Genomic DNA, 15,533 nt, shown 5'->3' with positions numbered 1-15,533 from the left:
TAATTTATAATTGGATGGTATATTATTTTATTTGTATATTTGATTAGAATAATATAAAATTAGAATTAAATTTTATTAAATTGTTTCTGTGATATTTTTAATAAATTAAATTATTAATATAAACTAAAAATGTTAAATAAAAATTCATAGAATTATTTTTGTTATATTGTCGAAGCTTAACAAAAACTTCATATTAGACTGATAATTAATAGGATGGGTTTGCCACGCTCAACGAGTATTGATGAGCATCATTAATTTAATTTATAAAACTTTAAAATTACGAAGTACTCAACGTATAACTATAAATTAGTTAAAAATCTAATTGTAAATTATTTAAAATAAAATATAAATTATATTATTTTTAATAATTTTATTTTAAATAATAATTAGATAAAATATTAACCTCTAAATTAAAAAATAATAATTGTTTTCTTGTTTTGAAGCCACTACTGCCGTTGCCATTGTCTCTTTCACCGTCGCCACTGCCTCTGTCACCGTTGTCACCGCCTTCGTTGTCGCCATTGTTGTTGCTACCTTCACCGTTGCTACTACCGTTGTCGTCGCTATTACTGTTATTGTCACCGTTTACATAATATTTATCTTTACAAATGATATGTGTCACACGATTTTTATTTGTGTATTGTATATCGATTATAATTTTATTTTAAGGCGGATCTTATAAGGTAGATCTCGAGGAATTAAGTAAGCTATACATAGATGCCAAGTCTTCTTCCAAAATTCTTCAAGAGCAGCATCGTCATGTTATTCATTTTGGGAAAGTAAGGAAAAGATTTTAACTAAGACACGTCTTTAATTTTTTTATAGATGTTTTTTTTTTCCGAAAAAACTATTAAGTCATGCTTATGCATATTTACATGGTTACCGTTGGTTAGAAGACACAAACGGCAGCAACGATGATGACGGCTTTGAAACAAGGAAAAATAATTTAGGGTTTTTGAATTTATGGTTAGTATTTGATCTAATTATTATTTTAAAATAATATTATAAAAAATAATGTAATTAATATGTTGTTTTAAACAATTTACGTTTAGATTTTTAACTAATTTATAATTATACGTTGAGTACTTTACAATTTTAAAGTTTTATAAATTAAGTTAATGATGTTCATCAGTAATGGTGTTCATCGGTGCTCATCGACCGTCATAAAATTTTCTTAATTAATATATCTAATAATATTTTAAAAAGTAAATTTATATAAATAAGTATTTTATTTGCACTTTTATCATAATATATAATAGTAATTTAGTTTTATTTTGTAATGAAAAATTGTTTAAATCACATTGTATGACTTGAAAAAGAGATTTTATCTCCATCTTAGACTCCCTCTACCGAAATGATCATCCAGCTCAGTTGGCAGGTTGAGAGCAGCTTTCGTAGGAGACATCTGAATTATGAAATGCCCTCCGTGAAACTCGATCCTACGACTATAAGATTAAGAGCCTTGTGCTCTACTAACTGAACTGGATGGTCATTTATTGTTCATATAATAATCGACTTAATTTATTGTTCAAATAGAAAGATATGAACTACCTACACTTATCGTAACCCTTTTTTCTTATCAACAATAAAAGAAATTATAATCAATGATATTTCTTGAACTATTAATTTTATGACATATATGGTCTCCGTTGTCACATTAGATACGAGTTTGGCATGTGTGCAAATGAAACTTTACGTATCGTATACATTAAATTTGTTTTAGTTGGATGGAAATAAAATTCAATTTATTTGATTTTTACCCATTTATAAACTATAAAATTAGATGGAGTAAGTAAACACCATGTACTGTGTCTTTTTTATTTAAATATTACTATTAACTAATTAATTCAATTAAAATGATAATATATATATATATATATATATATATATATATTCTGTTGTTAGGTAATGTTTGTGCTGCATGTTTTCCTGAGCAGATTTCCGTAGGAAAAACATGAGATTCAAGGAAGAAAAAGGAGCATCGGGCAAGAAGAATTAGTAGTAAAAGTGAAAGAAGAGAGCCACAAACCAAAAGAAAGAGGGGGGGGGGGGGAATCAGAGCATGCTTTTTCCATAACAACAGAACAATGAACAGCAACACCCACGGAGAAGACGGCCAGCCTAAGAAAGAAAGCCTTGATTCCAGATTCAGCCAAACCCTCAGAAATGTTCAAGAGTACCTCCTTTTAATCATACTCCATTTCCCAATTCCTCTTTCTTTGTTTCCCTGTTTTCTATTTTCTCTTCTGTTTCTCAATGTTTTGAATCTGGATTTAGATACCCTTTTGAGAAATATGTTCGGATCTTTCGAATTTCAATTCCAGTTATCTAGTCACGTGGTTGAATTTTCCTTTTCGAGGAGAAACTTTGATTTCCCACAACTTTTGATTTCTTTTTTGTTGGAGTTTGCACTTAGGTTTAAGGACCCTTTTGATAATTTAATTCAGATCTCTCAAGTTCTGCTTGATTGCACAAGCCCAGTCTCTATTTATCATAGAAGACGATCCTCTGTGTTTAAAATCTTTTCCTCCTCTGAATACTTTTATTTTGGTTGATGCTGCTATTTGATTACGGGATTGTGTTTGAAGAAACATAGGAATTACTAGGATTAAAAAGATTCACTTAACTATGTGTTTATAAAGGATGTTACTATGTGTTTTAATGTGCTGAGAGTTTGGATTTCTTAATACAATTTGGCTAGAGATCAATGATAACATGGGCTGCAATGTTGTTTTGCTTAATGAAATTTCTCCCGAGTGTAAACTGTAAAGAGGATGAACAGAAAAAAATGTTTCTTCTTCAATAAGGTTGTCTTGTCTTGTTATGGCATCTATATTAGCTTCTCCATGTGGCTTTTATGAATGTTGGGAATTTATTGGTGTTTTCTACCTTTTATTTGAATGGAAATGCAATTACTGTGTTTACCATTTTTGCCTATTTCGAACCGTACCTTTATCTAAGAGTATGTATTTAATAAAACCTAGTCCATTGTCATGTCTGTGGAGTGTTCGTTCACCTGATTTTTGTTTATTTCATGTGCTCACTTCTCTCAAATTATTGTGTTCAGTGCAACTAAGAATTTTCTATCGTGCCTTCTATTAAGGTTGCTTAAGGGTCGCAGCATTCCTGGTAAAGTATTATTGACCAGAAGGACGGAATCATTGGGCAATTCAGGCTTACAGAAACAATATCAAAGAAGTTATTCTCAAAATGACGCAAGCAGAAGTAATGATGTGGAAAAATACATGCAGGTGATATTGAGACTCAATATATGTTGTGTTAAATAGTTATTCTATTACTACAGTACCAAAATAATTATCGTATCAGTACTGTCACTTTTTAATTCTTCAAAAGTCACTAATATTGTTAACCGAAAAACTTTCGTTACATGTAGGGAGGGGTCAGAAATTCAAATACCTCAGATATTGATATAACTGTTAATAAGTTAAGATCTTCACCCTCGAACATTGAGCATGCTGCTAGAGAAGTCAAGTCTGCAATGGGTGCAAGATCTACAGATTCTGCAAGGGTTTTGAAGTTCACTAAAGAGCTCTCAATGCAAATGGTCGTAATAGGTACTATGTCTATTTTGTTGATGATTTATCTATTTTTTAGTCTGTTTTACTCTGCTGAAACTTGTACGAGGTGTTACCGGAGCCATTCTAACAATGATGTATAAGTAGTCTTTACAAGCTGCTGTCTAGCTCAAATATAGAGCTTTTAAATCAAGTTTCTTCTGAATGTTTTTTTTTTAATTTGTTTTTGGGCATAGCTAGTGCTTATATAGTAGAAAAGCCAATTCAAAAGTTCCGACCTGCTGGTTTGTGGTAGCATGTTGATAGTAACATATGTGTAGTTTTGTACAAGTTAATGAAACTTTAGGACTGCCTGTAATATATTGATGCTAAATCTAAGTGTGTATGACCTCCTTCATAAAAGTGCATGTCTTATGTCAAGCAATTTAGTGTTATTTTTTACTATTATGTAACTTTCATTATTTATAAAAGTTCCAAGGCACTCTTTCCCTCCTTCCTATGATTAATGACCTTTCTATAAGGTCCTTAGTTAAGAAGGGGGGTTTTAACGAGGCCTTTCTTTCCTATCAAAAAAAAAAAAAAAAGTGCATGTCTCCTTTCTTTTGGAAGTTTTGAACCATTATGGTGTATATATTGCTAAAACATGCTCAAAACTGTTTCCTTTCTTGAAGCAGTCGCAACAATATATACTGTGAACAAATTTGGTTCCTGATGCATTTAAACAATTGAATTTAGACATTACTAGTACCAACAAGATATGAAATCATATATCTTCAATCAATTTGAGTGAAACAAAATGCTGCTTTGTTGTTTATATGCCTACTTTCATCTCAGGTTAGAAAGAAACAAAATTCTGCTTCGGCCTGACATCAATATTCTGCACTCTAATGCATGGGTCATACTCATTCTGGTTTTTGATAACCTATATGCGCTTTTGTCCGTTTTAATTTGTATTAACAAATATTTTTCATTTGTCACTCTTTGTCACTTTCTGAATTTGATAGAGAACCTAGTATTTTCTGTTCGCTTACTTTTTCCGAGCTCTAGTTTAACAATCTTTTATTCATAGTATCATAGTTTGACTTGGTCGTGATTTCTTGTGCAGAGAGATTGCGTGAGCTAGCTTGGAGTGGTATTCCATCTTACATGCGACCTGATGTATGGAGACTTCTTCTGGTAAGCTTGATGGTCTAGTGAAACTATCAATTTTAGGCACTAGGACTGGAGCTATATATCAACCAATTTGTTCGTCTTCTTTTCTATGAATGATGATATTTCTTATGTTGTCCTATTAGGGTCGAAATTAGGGGTGTAATCGAGCCAAGCCTGAATAATGATAAGCTTGAGCTGGATTCGAAATTTGGAGCTCGATTAAGCTTGAAAAGCGTGAGCTCGATTAAGCTTGAAAAGCATAAAAACTTTACTAGAAACACGATTTAAAAAATTAAAAAAGGGGAAAAGAAAGAAAGAAATGAAAGCAAAAAAAGTCATCAATTTGCGATGCAGATTCAATATAGGAATTCATAATCCTACCCTAAATATTTTCAGCATCAATCGTAGGCTCAAATCTGACACTAAAAGCTAATTCATTCTCCCTACCTTTTTCTAACAGCTTTTCTATTCACAGCAGCTTTCCACAAATATAGACAGACTAGAGGTTTTCATAATCCTACCCTGCATTTCTAGAACTCCATCTTCTTTCTTGCTCGTTTGTTCGGCCCTAATTCTATTGATCTACTGCTGTTAAAAAATCACCCCATTATCTGAAGAAGTAGGCCGCTTTAGCATCAGATGTTTCCTTTTTAGGAGCTATTGGTTTTAGTTTGTCATTCCAGTATGCAATGTCTCCAAAGGTTGATGGTTTTGTATTGTTTTATAGTCTTTTTAGCTTTTTATTCCAATTGATGAAACCAAATCAGGCCACTGTTTAGAGCATGCATGGAAGAACCTATATGTCTAATATTTTATATTCAGGCTTAGCTAATGAGTTATTTAAGGGACATGGTTATCTTTATTGAATTTTGGTTGCTTGTTTGAAATTAAAGTATGAACTGACAACAGGGATATGCACCACCTAATTCAGATAGAAGGGAGGGAGTTCTTAGAAGGAAACGCATTGAATATCTTGATTGTGTTGCTCAATTTTATGACATTCCAGATACTGAACGTTCAGATGATGAGATCAATATGCTTCGCCAGGTACCTTTAGCCCATACTGAATTCAAATTTCAGCCTTTTATACCCAATTATCACCAATTGCCTTTATTCTGTTGTTAGATGCTGTTGATTGTCCTAGAACCGTACCTGATGTTGCCTTCTTTCAGCAACCACAAATTCAAAAATCCTTGGAGCGCGTTCTTTATACATGGTAAGGTATTATTTACATTGGTGAGTTCAAATTTATTGATGGCTTCTTCTTATAGCACTAACGATTGCAATTAAGATGCTGAGATCCCATGTTCAACTTCATGTATAGGGCCATTCGGCATCCTGCAAGTGGATATGTGCAGGGGATAAATGATCTAGTTACACCCTTTCTGGTTGTCTTCTTGTCAGAGTACTTAGACGGGAGCATAGATTGCTGGTCAATCTCTGATATATCTTCAGCTAATATCTCCAACATAGAAGCCGACTGTTATTGGTGCTTGTCACAGTTGCTCGATGGCATGCAAGACCATTACACTTTTGCTCAACCAGGAATCCAGAGGCTTGTATTCAAGCTGAAGGAATTGGTTCGGCGAATTGATGGTAAACTCTTTAGGGGCAGTCAGTTCTCTCGCTGGAATTCTTTTTCATTCATGAATTCAACCAGCTTTTGCTTCGTGTAGCAAATTTAAGCCTTCGTTTATGTGCTTATTTCTGGTGATTGTTATATAGAAGGCTAAAGGTTGTGTTGTACAGGCCCCTATTTTCTTACTGATATAGAAAGAGGGAAAACGTTTAGTTTTGGCATTTTCTTGTGCCTGCCTTTATGTCGTGTGCTTCTTTTATTTACTTAAGATCTGTGTTACCTGGACTTGGTATGAGTGCCAGATATGTGTCTGCTTGACATGCAAATCTTCAAATCTTTTATCCATTTTATTTTTAAGTTTTTCCTTATACATGTCCATGCATGCATCAGGCATGGGTACTTCAAGAAAGATGAAGAATTGGAAATTTGGAATAACATAACTTAGAATTTTTTTTCCTTTATTATTTTCGAATTTCTTTCTCATATTAATAACTTTGTTTTTTAACTTGTACAAGAACCTGTTCTAAACATGTGGAGGACCAAGGACTTGAATTTCTTCAATTTGCTTTTCGCTGGTCAACTGCCTACTGATACGCGAGGTAAAGTTCAATTTTACTATCCAATCCCTTAAATATCTAGGTATCCTGCATTTTGCAATATTTTATGTTTGATTGAAAAACCAATCATACTTTTTAATTTTCTTGTGGCTTATTTAACTTTAATTATATTGGTTTAACAGATTCCTTTCCATCTAGTAACCCGTCTATGGGATACATATCTTGCTGAAGGCGATGCACTCCCTGATTTTCTCGTGTACATATTTGCCAGTTTTCTTTTAACGGTGAGCCTTGCTTTAACTTCCTTTCTACTAATATAACTCACTTCCATCTTAGACTGCATGCATTTCTGGAATCTTTAGGAGAAATAACTACAATAATTGTTCAAATGAAAAGATGTATCTCCTTTTTCTTCTTCATTTAAACTTTTTCTTATTCAAAAAAATGAATGTCTTTCTTTGGTTCCAAACATAGTATCAGTCGAAGGTGAAGCTGTTGGATCAATGACATTGAGACTGAAAGCCAGCATCTCATACGGCTTCTTCAGATGCTTAAGAGCTTGATTTATCTCCAACAGAGTCTATTTAAATGGATCAATGCTTGTTTTGCAGGATTTCTATGACCACATTCTTTTTGTTCTTTTCTTAGCGTTCGGATTATGAATTTGTTGATCAGAAGGTAACCGAAGAATTTGTTTTAAAATTTCAGTGGTCGGACACGCTTCGAAAGCTAGATTTCCAGGAACTGGTGATGTTCCTTCAACACCTTCCAACACACAACTGGACATATCAAGAGCTTGAACTTGTGCTATCCAGGGCATATATGTGGCACAGTATGTTTAACAACTCTCCCAGTCACTTTGCTACCTAAACCCCCACACCCAAACTTTAAGTTATATCTTTTTTGTTGAGGAATTAATGCTCTTGTTGTTTGTTTTCAAGTAGAGGCGTAGAAATGTTATTCCTTGTATTTTGGCATGTAATTTCTCACACCAAACAGCACTGCTTTGTATATCTACCTTGAACCAAAGGGCACTTGTATAACTAATTGCATATTGAGAAAAGTTGACCATTGAACTCATTGAGAGTAGCTTCAATGGTAAAAATGATTATTGCTTTTTCTAAAAGATCCAGATTTGAATAATTGTATTTATAGGTGTGTACATTGTCAATAGACTAGGAAAATTTTTGAGTGAATAATCATCCCCTACTTTAAAAAATTGTAAATGGATGCCTTTAGTTTCTTATTCTGACAACTCTCATATTGGAGGATCATTATTCAATGGGCTAGAGAAATCTCCAAGCAGGTTTACCTATAACCACCAAATGATCATTGTCATTATGGTGTTCCCATATTACTAGGTTTGATCAATATTTATTAGGTAGACGCTATATCGAAGATCAAATGGAATTGTGATAGACAAGAACATAGGGACAATTTGGGTCTTGAAAGCCATGCAAAACATTACAAGGTGAACATTTTATGAATTCTTATAATTGGGGCTCAACAAAAGAATATCTTATAGTTGAAGAACTATTAGATATTGACTATTAAATAAAATATAAACAATATCTTAAAACTAAAAGCACATTCGAGAGATTACACGTCTACACTTTCTAGACAATACTGCTGCATGCATGCGACATGTTTGTTGAAGTAAGAAAAATGGGATGCTGCTGCACCACACGATACGGCTTCACTAAACCGTCAATTCATGGGGGGGGGGGAAACCCAGATGGTTTCACCTGATATCTGGAATTTTCTTCTTCTTATAAAATGGAACGCTACAACCAAAAAGTAGAGTAGAAAACGATGGGGAGTTCAGTTCAGGGTGGAAATTGGAGGATCACCCAAAGCTTCCAAAGGGTAAGATCTCGGCATCGTGGTCCTAGATGGGTGGGGCGAGAACAACCGATCAATTCAATTGCATCCACGTCGCTCAAACCCCCACCATGGATTCCCTCAAACAGGTTCTTTTTTTAAGAATTCAATCTCAAAATATTGGATTTTCTCACATTTATTCGCTTCGGGTGATCCTTCTTGATGCTTTTTGTCGGTATCGATTCCATTTCTTCCATGCAAATCAAGTTTTCATCTTGTTGGTATTCATTTGTGATTTAAACTTTTTTAATATGATCATGCTTGACGTCTTAATTGAAAAGGTACACAAAAATCAATGCAAAATAAAAAACATAGGTTTACGAAGTTCCGATGATAATAATTAATTTTATAATAAATAATTATTTTAAATTTTAATAAATCATTTTTAAAAATAAATCTACTAATTTAATCTTTTTCCATTCTAATTTGAGTGCGACATGCTTTTATATTTTTGAGGTATCTTATTCAATTTGTTGTTATTTAACTCAACTGAAAAAGTATGCAGAATTGAAGTATAAAATAAAAATATAGATTTACAAGGTTATAATAGTAATTTAATTGTTGGTGTACTAATAATTTTAATTAATTATTTTTAAAATATTTTACTTCAATAAATACATATTATTCGCGTTCATACACCGTTATATATGTAGTACTATTCTTTTGACTTTAGATATTACATTTTTATTTATGGTTTATGTCATTGTGTCAACTTGATTCCATTAATGGGAGAAAGATGATATAATGTTGCTTCTCGAGTCAACCCTTGTTGATTGGCTAGTCGTTGGCCTTTATATTTCACATACGAAAGTCTGACTGCATATTCACTATTATTCTCGATGGCATCATTTCGGTTAATGCTATAATTTGTATCTTTCAGAAAAAAAAAGTTAAAATGATAGGGATAATTATGATTCGGACGTTATTACATTGTATATGTTTCATAAAGAATGGCATAATGTAAGTGATGATGTTGGCAGGGTGCCCCCGATGCTTCCTTTCCCCATTTTAGTTGCCTTTTCTGCGTGTGTTTGCTTGCATGCGTGTGAATCGACGCGAATAATATTCATTTGTAACTGCAGGGCTAAGCTTGTTGATCTTGCTCTTGCCTCTGGTAAAATTTACAAGGGAGAAGGATTTAAGTATATAAGTGAATCTTTTGAAAAGGGAACTCTGCACCTGATCGGATTACTTAGCGATGGCGGTGTTCACTCCCGGCTTGATCAATTGCAGGTATTTTGGTGATCAGGACATGCTCCTACCTTTTGAGTGTTCATGATAAATCATTTCCAAAATGTATGCAGTTGTTGCTGAAGGGAGCTAGTGAGCATGGTGCCAAAAGAATTCGAGTTCATATTCTCACGGACGTCGTGATGTTTCAGATGGTTTGAGTGTAGGCTTTGTAGAGACTCTTGAGAATGATCTTGCAAATTTACGTGAGAAAGGTGTTGATGCTCGGATTGCTTCTGGTGGAGGCCGCATGTATGTCACAATGGACCGTTATGAGGTGAGAAATCGGTGTTTTCACTTTTTTCGCCCTTGACTCGAGGTGTTTATTCACTTTTGTGAGTTGATCTTTTGCAGAATGATTGGGATGTTGTAAAAGAGATGGGATGCTCATGTTCTGGGTGAAGCCCCACACAAATTTACAAATGCTGTTGAAGCTGTAAAGAAACTGAGGGAAAATGCAAATGACCAGTACTACCTCCCTTTATTGTTGTTGATGAAACAACAAGCTGTAGGTCCGATCGTAGATGGTGATGCTGTTGTTACTTTCAACTTCCGTGCAGATCGAATGGTTATGCTTGCTAAGGCACTTGAATATCAAGATTTTGACAAATTTGATCGCGTACGATACCCTAAAATCCGATATGCTGGTATGCTTCAGTACGATGGCGAGTTGAAGCTTCCAAGTCACTATCTCATTTCTCCTCCGAGATCGATAGAACATCCGGTGAATATTTGGTGCATAACGGTATCCGTATTTTCGCTGCAGGTATTTTTAGTGCATGTCGTTATAATACATGACTGAGATGTTTCTTATTTTACCCAAAGAAGTGTTCCTATATCAACAGTGGACTGTCAAATTTGGTCATGTCACTTTCTTCTGGAATGGAAATCGCTCTGGCTATTTCAACCCTGAATTGGAAGAATATGTGGAAATTCCTAGTGATATTGGCATCGCATTCAATGTTCAACCTAATGAAGGCGTCGGAGATCGCTGAGAAGGCTAGAGATGCGATTTTGAGCCGCAATTCGACCAGGTACGTGGAACATACCCAATGGTGACATGGTGGGACATACAGGATATCCAAGCTACAATTGTGGATGCAAGGCTGCTGATGAAGCTGTCAAGGTGTGATGACTAAAGTTCATTCTATCACTCTAGCTCGAAACTTTAATTGAGCTTTTCTTACTCTGTCGGGCTGCAGATCCTTGATGCCATAGAAAGTTGGTGGAATATTTGTGGTAACTGCGGACCATGGCAATGCGGAGACATGGTGAAGAGGAATAAGTCTGGGGAACTATATGATAAGAACGGGGAGCTCCAAATACTAACCTCTCATACTTGTCACCCTGTAAGTTCATCTTTCTCTTGTTCTGTGGGTGTAGAGTTGGAAGTCAATTTGGTGATGCATATTTTGGAAATTGGAATTAGTGCCTATTGCAGTAGGAGGTCCGGGATTGGGAGCCGGTGTTAGGTTCCGTAGTGATGTTCCGGATGGTGGCCTCGCGAACGTGGCTGCGACTGTTATGAGTCTCCATGGTTTTGTGGCTCCTAGTGATTATGAGCCAACACTCATTGAAGTAGTAGACAAGTAGGTTTGAAGAGAGCATGGCATTTGAACTCGTAGTTTGCCTTCTCTATTGGCATGGAGTCAAACTGCTCATTTCAAACTGCTTTGCACATCACTCCAACCCTATGGTCCACTTAGTTGCAGGAAACAAGTTATCTGCGGAACCAGCAACCTCCTAAATTTCATATAACTCATTAATAATATTTTTATATATGAAATATTTTATTAATAATTTTAATATTTTTTAATATTTGAATTTTAAAAATAATATTTAATCATACCATTTATTTAAAAATTTAAAATAAATAATTAAATGACATATTTATTCTTTAACTATTCAAAAATAAAAAAAGATATATATAATAATTTTTTAAAATATTATTATATATAAAATATATCAATTTAAACTATAATAAAATATAAAAGTACAAATAAAAAAATATGATTGTAATAAAAATATACGTATAATAACTCACTATTAATATTTTAATATTTAAATCATAAATTATATTTACTTTTAAGTAATTAAAATATTATTTTAAAGATGTTAGTATTAAATTATTGAAATAAAATGTAGATCTATAACTAATAAAAAAGTTGAATTTCAAATTATTTTTTAAAGACAAATGAGCGGAATCATACATTAATAAAAGTAAAAATATAAATTTATTTTTAAACATAAAGTTGGAAATGAAAAAGAAATCTCAGCTTTTGCTGTTGTTTTAAATCATCGTTTTCACATTATTTTTCTTTTTGATTTTTACCCGTATGACATTAATTTTGTAATCAAAATGAATTTTTTTTGTTAAAAATGCTTATAAACAATATTATCAAACGCACTTATTTATAAGAATAAATGAGTTACAATGATTATAGTCAGTTTACTCTTTCTAGTTTTGATAAAGAATCATAATCAATGTTCAGTGTCAAAATCTTTATCTTACAAGGAGGTAGAAGGACAAAGTTTAGACATTGTTCTCGTTTTTGATTGAGGGATTTTATAATTACACTTAATATTAATATTAAGCGTAGGGTAATAATAGTTATTTGTAGACCGGTAAGATGTATATATCCAACTGTCAATAGATTACGTTGGTCTGCCAGTGATCATATTATAAGATCATAGCTAATTAAAGAATATAAAATTCTAGATACTTCGAGTTCTTCCGGAATAGGTAGGACTTTAAATAAGCAACCTAATGTAATAAATAAGAATGTGATAAAGAACAGGCCCCTTTTAATTTTTTTCATATAATAATATTTTTGGTTCTTATTAATTTAAATTTAAACAATATTAGATTTTTCCCTCTAATTTTTTTAGATTGAATATATAATGGATCTATATTATTTTAAAGTTAGAACCTTACCCTATGATATTTGATCCTAATTTTGTCCTAAAGATGATTTACCATGAATTTCAAGTGCTTCATCTTGCAAAGAAGAACAAGGCTGATTTTTATATAAGATATGTGTTAGGGGTGTTTAAAAGTACCGATTTAAATTACTTGGTTCGTTGACTCGGTGAAAATTTATTGGGTATTTTAGAGGTAAATATATGATATTTTAGGTCGGATCTCGACTTACTATTTTTGGTAGATTTCTCTCGGGCTTGGAGTCTATCTGATTTCCTTTTTTATTTCATTATTATTTTTTAAATTAGATTTTTCATTTTTTTATTTCAAAATTATTTTACTATAACATTCGAAATCTCTATTTCTTCAAATTATTTCACTTTAATATTTAAATTATTTCTTTTAATTTTAAATTATTTTAAATTTAGATGTAATTTTATTATTATATTTTATGTTATGTATTATAACTTAAGTTTTATAATTTTATATTTTTATGTGATTTTTTTTAAAATTTAATATAAATTAAAAAATAAAATAAAATAGATATTAACTAAGTATTTGTGACCTGAAAATTAGTACTCGAATTTTATGGGCAAGCCAGCATCTATTACTTATGAATCGAGTCATAAGTTAAATTTTTATAAACCGAATGTCTCAACGTTCCGGATAAAAAAAAAATATGGATATCCAAATTTAAACACCGCTACTTTGTGCTTTCCCGAGGAACTATATTTTTTGTCACTATCATTGTGCTTTCTCCATAAACCATACTGGTGAAGAGCATGTTGAGAATTATATATTACACCCATACTTGGGTGGGAATTCTTATTTATAAAAAAACAGTGGACTAAAAAAGGAGGGTCAAATTAAAAATATAATAAACATTATGGATTAAAGTTATCATTATACCAAACATCGAAACAACGGTATAAACATTATGGATTAAAGTTATCATTATACCAACATCGAAACAACGGTATAAGCATCTTATTTTTCTGCAAAAAGCGAATTTGGCCCATGAAAAACCCGAAGCTTATTAATTGTAGGCCTCAAGAGGGTATTTCTGTAAAAGTAAAAATGTTACCGTTGCAACGGCTTCTTATAAGCAGATATGGAATTCCTCTCTTTCCAAATATTTCAAAGGAAGAAAAACCAAACAAATCCAAAAGAGCAAAGCAAAGTGCCCTGAATCAGTGATCCAAAAGCAAGAAGCATCGACTCATCAAAAACCCATTGTGAGTTTCTTCTCTTAACCTTTTTTACAGGCTTTCGTTTGTGTTTAATTTCTTGATGAAGTTATTTTTCAAGAGAAATATTTTGTTTGTTTTAATGGAAGAATTACATATAAATCATGAAAGCAAGAATTTCTGTTTGGTTGTTGAGAAAAGAATGGAAAAAGGAAATTAAAAAAAAATTCCAAGAATGATCTGTATGTATCCTAGATTTATTTTCTCCCTTTCTGGGTTTACTTTTGTGGGGTTGATTTGATGTCTTGGGGGCTTGTAGTGAATGGAAAGCACAAAGAGGAAATATAATTACTAACTTAAAAGAAATCCTCGACTGTATGTATTCATCATTAGAACAGAAAGGAAGACTACATGGATTATTTTAAACTGTATGAACATGTTTACACTCTTGATTATCATAGAAGTTCGATTTTTGTCCCTTCCTGTTCACCACATTTGTTTTAGATACCCAAAGATTTTTGGGTTTTGCAAACTGAGTTTGGATGTTACTTGCATGTTTCATTTTAAGCATTTGTTCTATAATCTGTTGATGCTTTAAGATGGAAATTGAATGTAAAATGAGCACCATTCTTAAGTTTTACGTTTGACAATTCCATAACTCGAGTGATTTGACACGACATTTTATAATCCTTTTCAAAGGAACTTTAGTTTTTTTTTTAAGTTCTTTTTTTTTGCAGGATTTAGCATGATTTCTCCACTATTGCGTCTTTGATTCGATTTTCCTATGTTTGGAACCTCACAGGTACTGTTGGTTCGGTGGATTGTATCAGTAAATTTCCAAAATGGCAACACGTGCTGCAGGTTTGATTCAAGATCAGAATTTAAGTGCTCAGTTTAATGGTACCATTCCCAACACTTTCTGATCTGTTGTTGGTTTTGTTATTTTGTTTCTCAAGTTGAGTTGATGATGGAAAATGCTTCCCATCAGGCAAGACCAATGTCTCTAAAGCACATAGGACAGCTGGTATTGGTGGAAAAAACCACTTGGTGATCTATCCAATTCAGTGAACCAACCCCCCAAACCAGTCTCGTAGTTTTAGCATATGCATTATCTTGATAATATTGGTTTTACTTATGTTACAGCCCCCGAGTCCCCCAAGGTCTGCAGAATCGAACAAGATGACTGCGATGCTGATCGAAGAACCATCTCCTACAAAACATGTGATGTCAAGGAAACTCGACTCTTTTGCAGCTAGTCCAGAACCATTGGATCAGCATATGCAGTGGGATGATCCCAAGTACATTCCCAGTTTTAACCTGCTCATAGAATCACCATAATGGTGAAAGGCATTGTTTTCATTGCAATTTTTCTACTGGACTGCAGTTATTTTTGCCGGTAGAAAAACATGAGTAGCGGGTTTGAGATGTATGTTTATTCCATTAATAAAATTGTCCGATTCAACTAAAAAAATGTTAAATCAATTCATTTTT

At 32.9% G+C, this 15,533-nt stretch overlaps 1 long non-coding RNA gene and 2 pseudogenes across 1 annotated transcript; all 3 read left to right on the top strand.

Moving 5' to 3' along the window:
- Positions 1–1,898: 1,898 nt before the first annotated feature.
- Positions 1,899–7,904, top strand: LOC120212695 (annotated as a pseudogene).
- Positions 7,905–9,695: 1,791 nt separating this feature from the next.
- LOC120212766 lies at positions 9,696–11,663 on the top strand (annotated as a pseudogene).
- A 2,344-nt stretch (positions 11,664–14,007) lies between these two features.
- LOC120212738 lies at positions 14,008–15,119 on the top strand. The gene is made up of 3 exons (XR_005524737.1): positions 14,008–14,090; positions 14,845–14,942; positions 15,031–15,119. It is a non-coding gene; the product is annotated as an uncharacterized LOC120212738 (long non-coding RNA).
- The last annotated feature ends 414 nt before the right edge of the window (positions 15,120–15,533 follow it).

This window comes from Hibiscus syriacus, unplaced genomic scaffold (assembly GCF_006381635.1).
Source record: "Hibiscus syriacus cultivar Baekdansim isolate YM2019G1 unplaced genomic scaffold, ASM638163v2 tig00110015_pilon, whole genome shotgun sequence".
Taxonomy (NCBI): domain Eukaryota; kingdom Viridiplantae; phylum Streptophyta; class Magnoliopsida; order Malvales; family Malvaceae; genus Hibiscus; species Hibiscus syriacus.
Note: the sequence above shows the minus strand (reverse complement) of the source record. Positions and strands in the feature narration are given on the sequence as shown.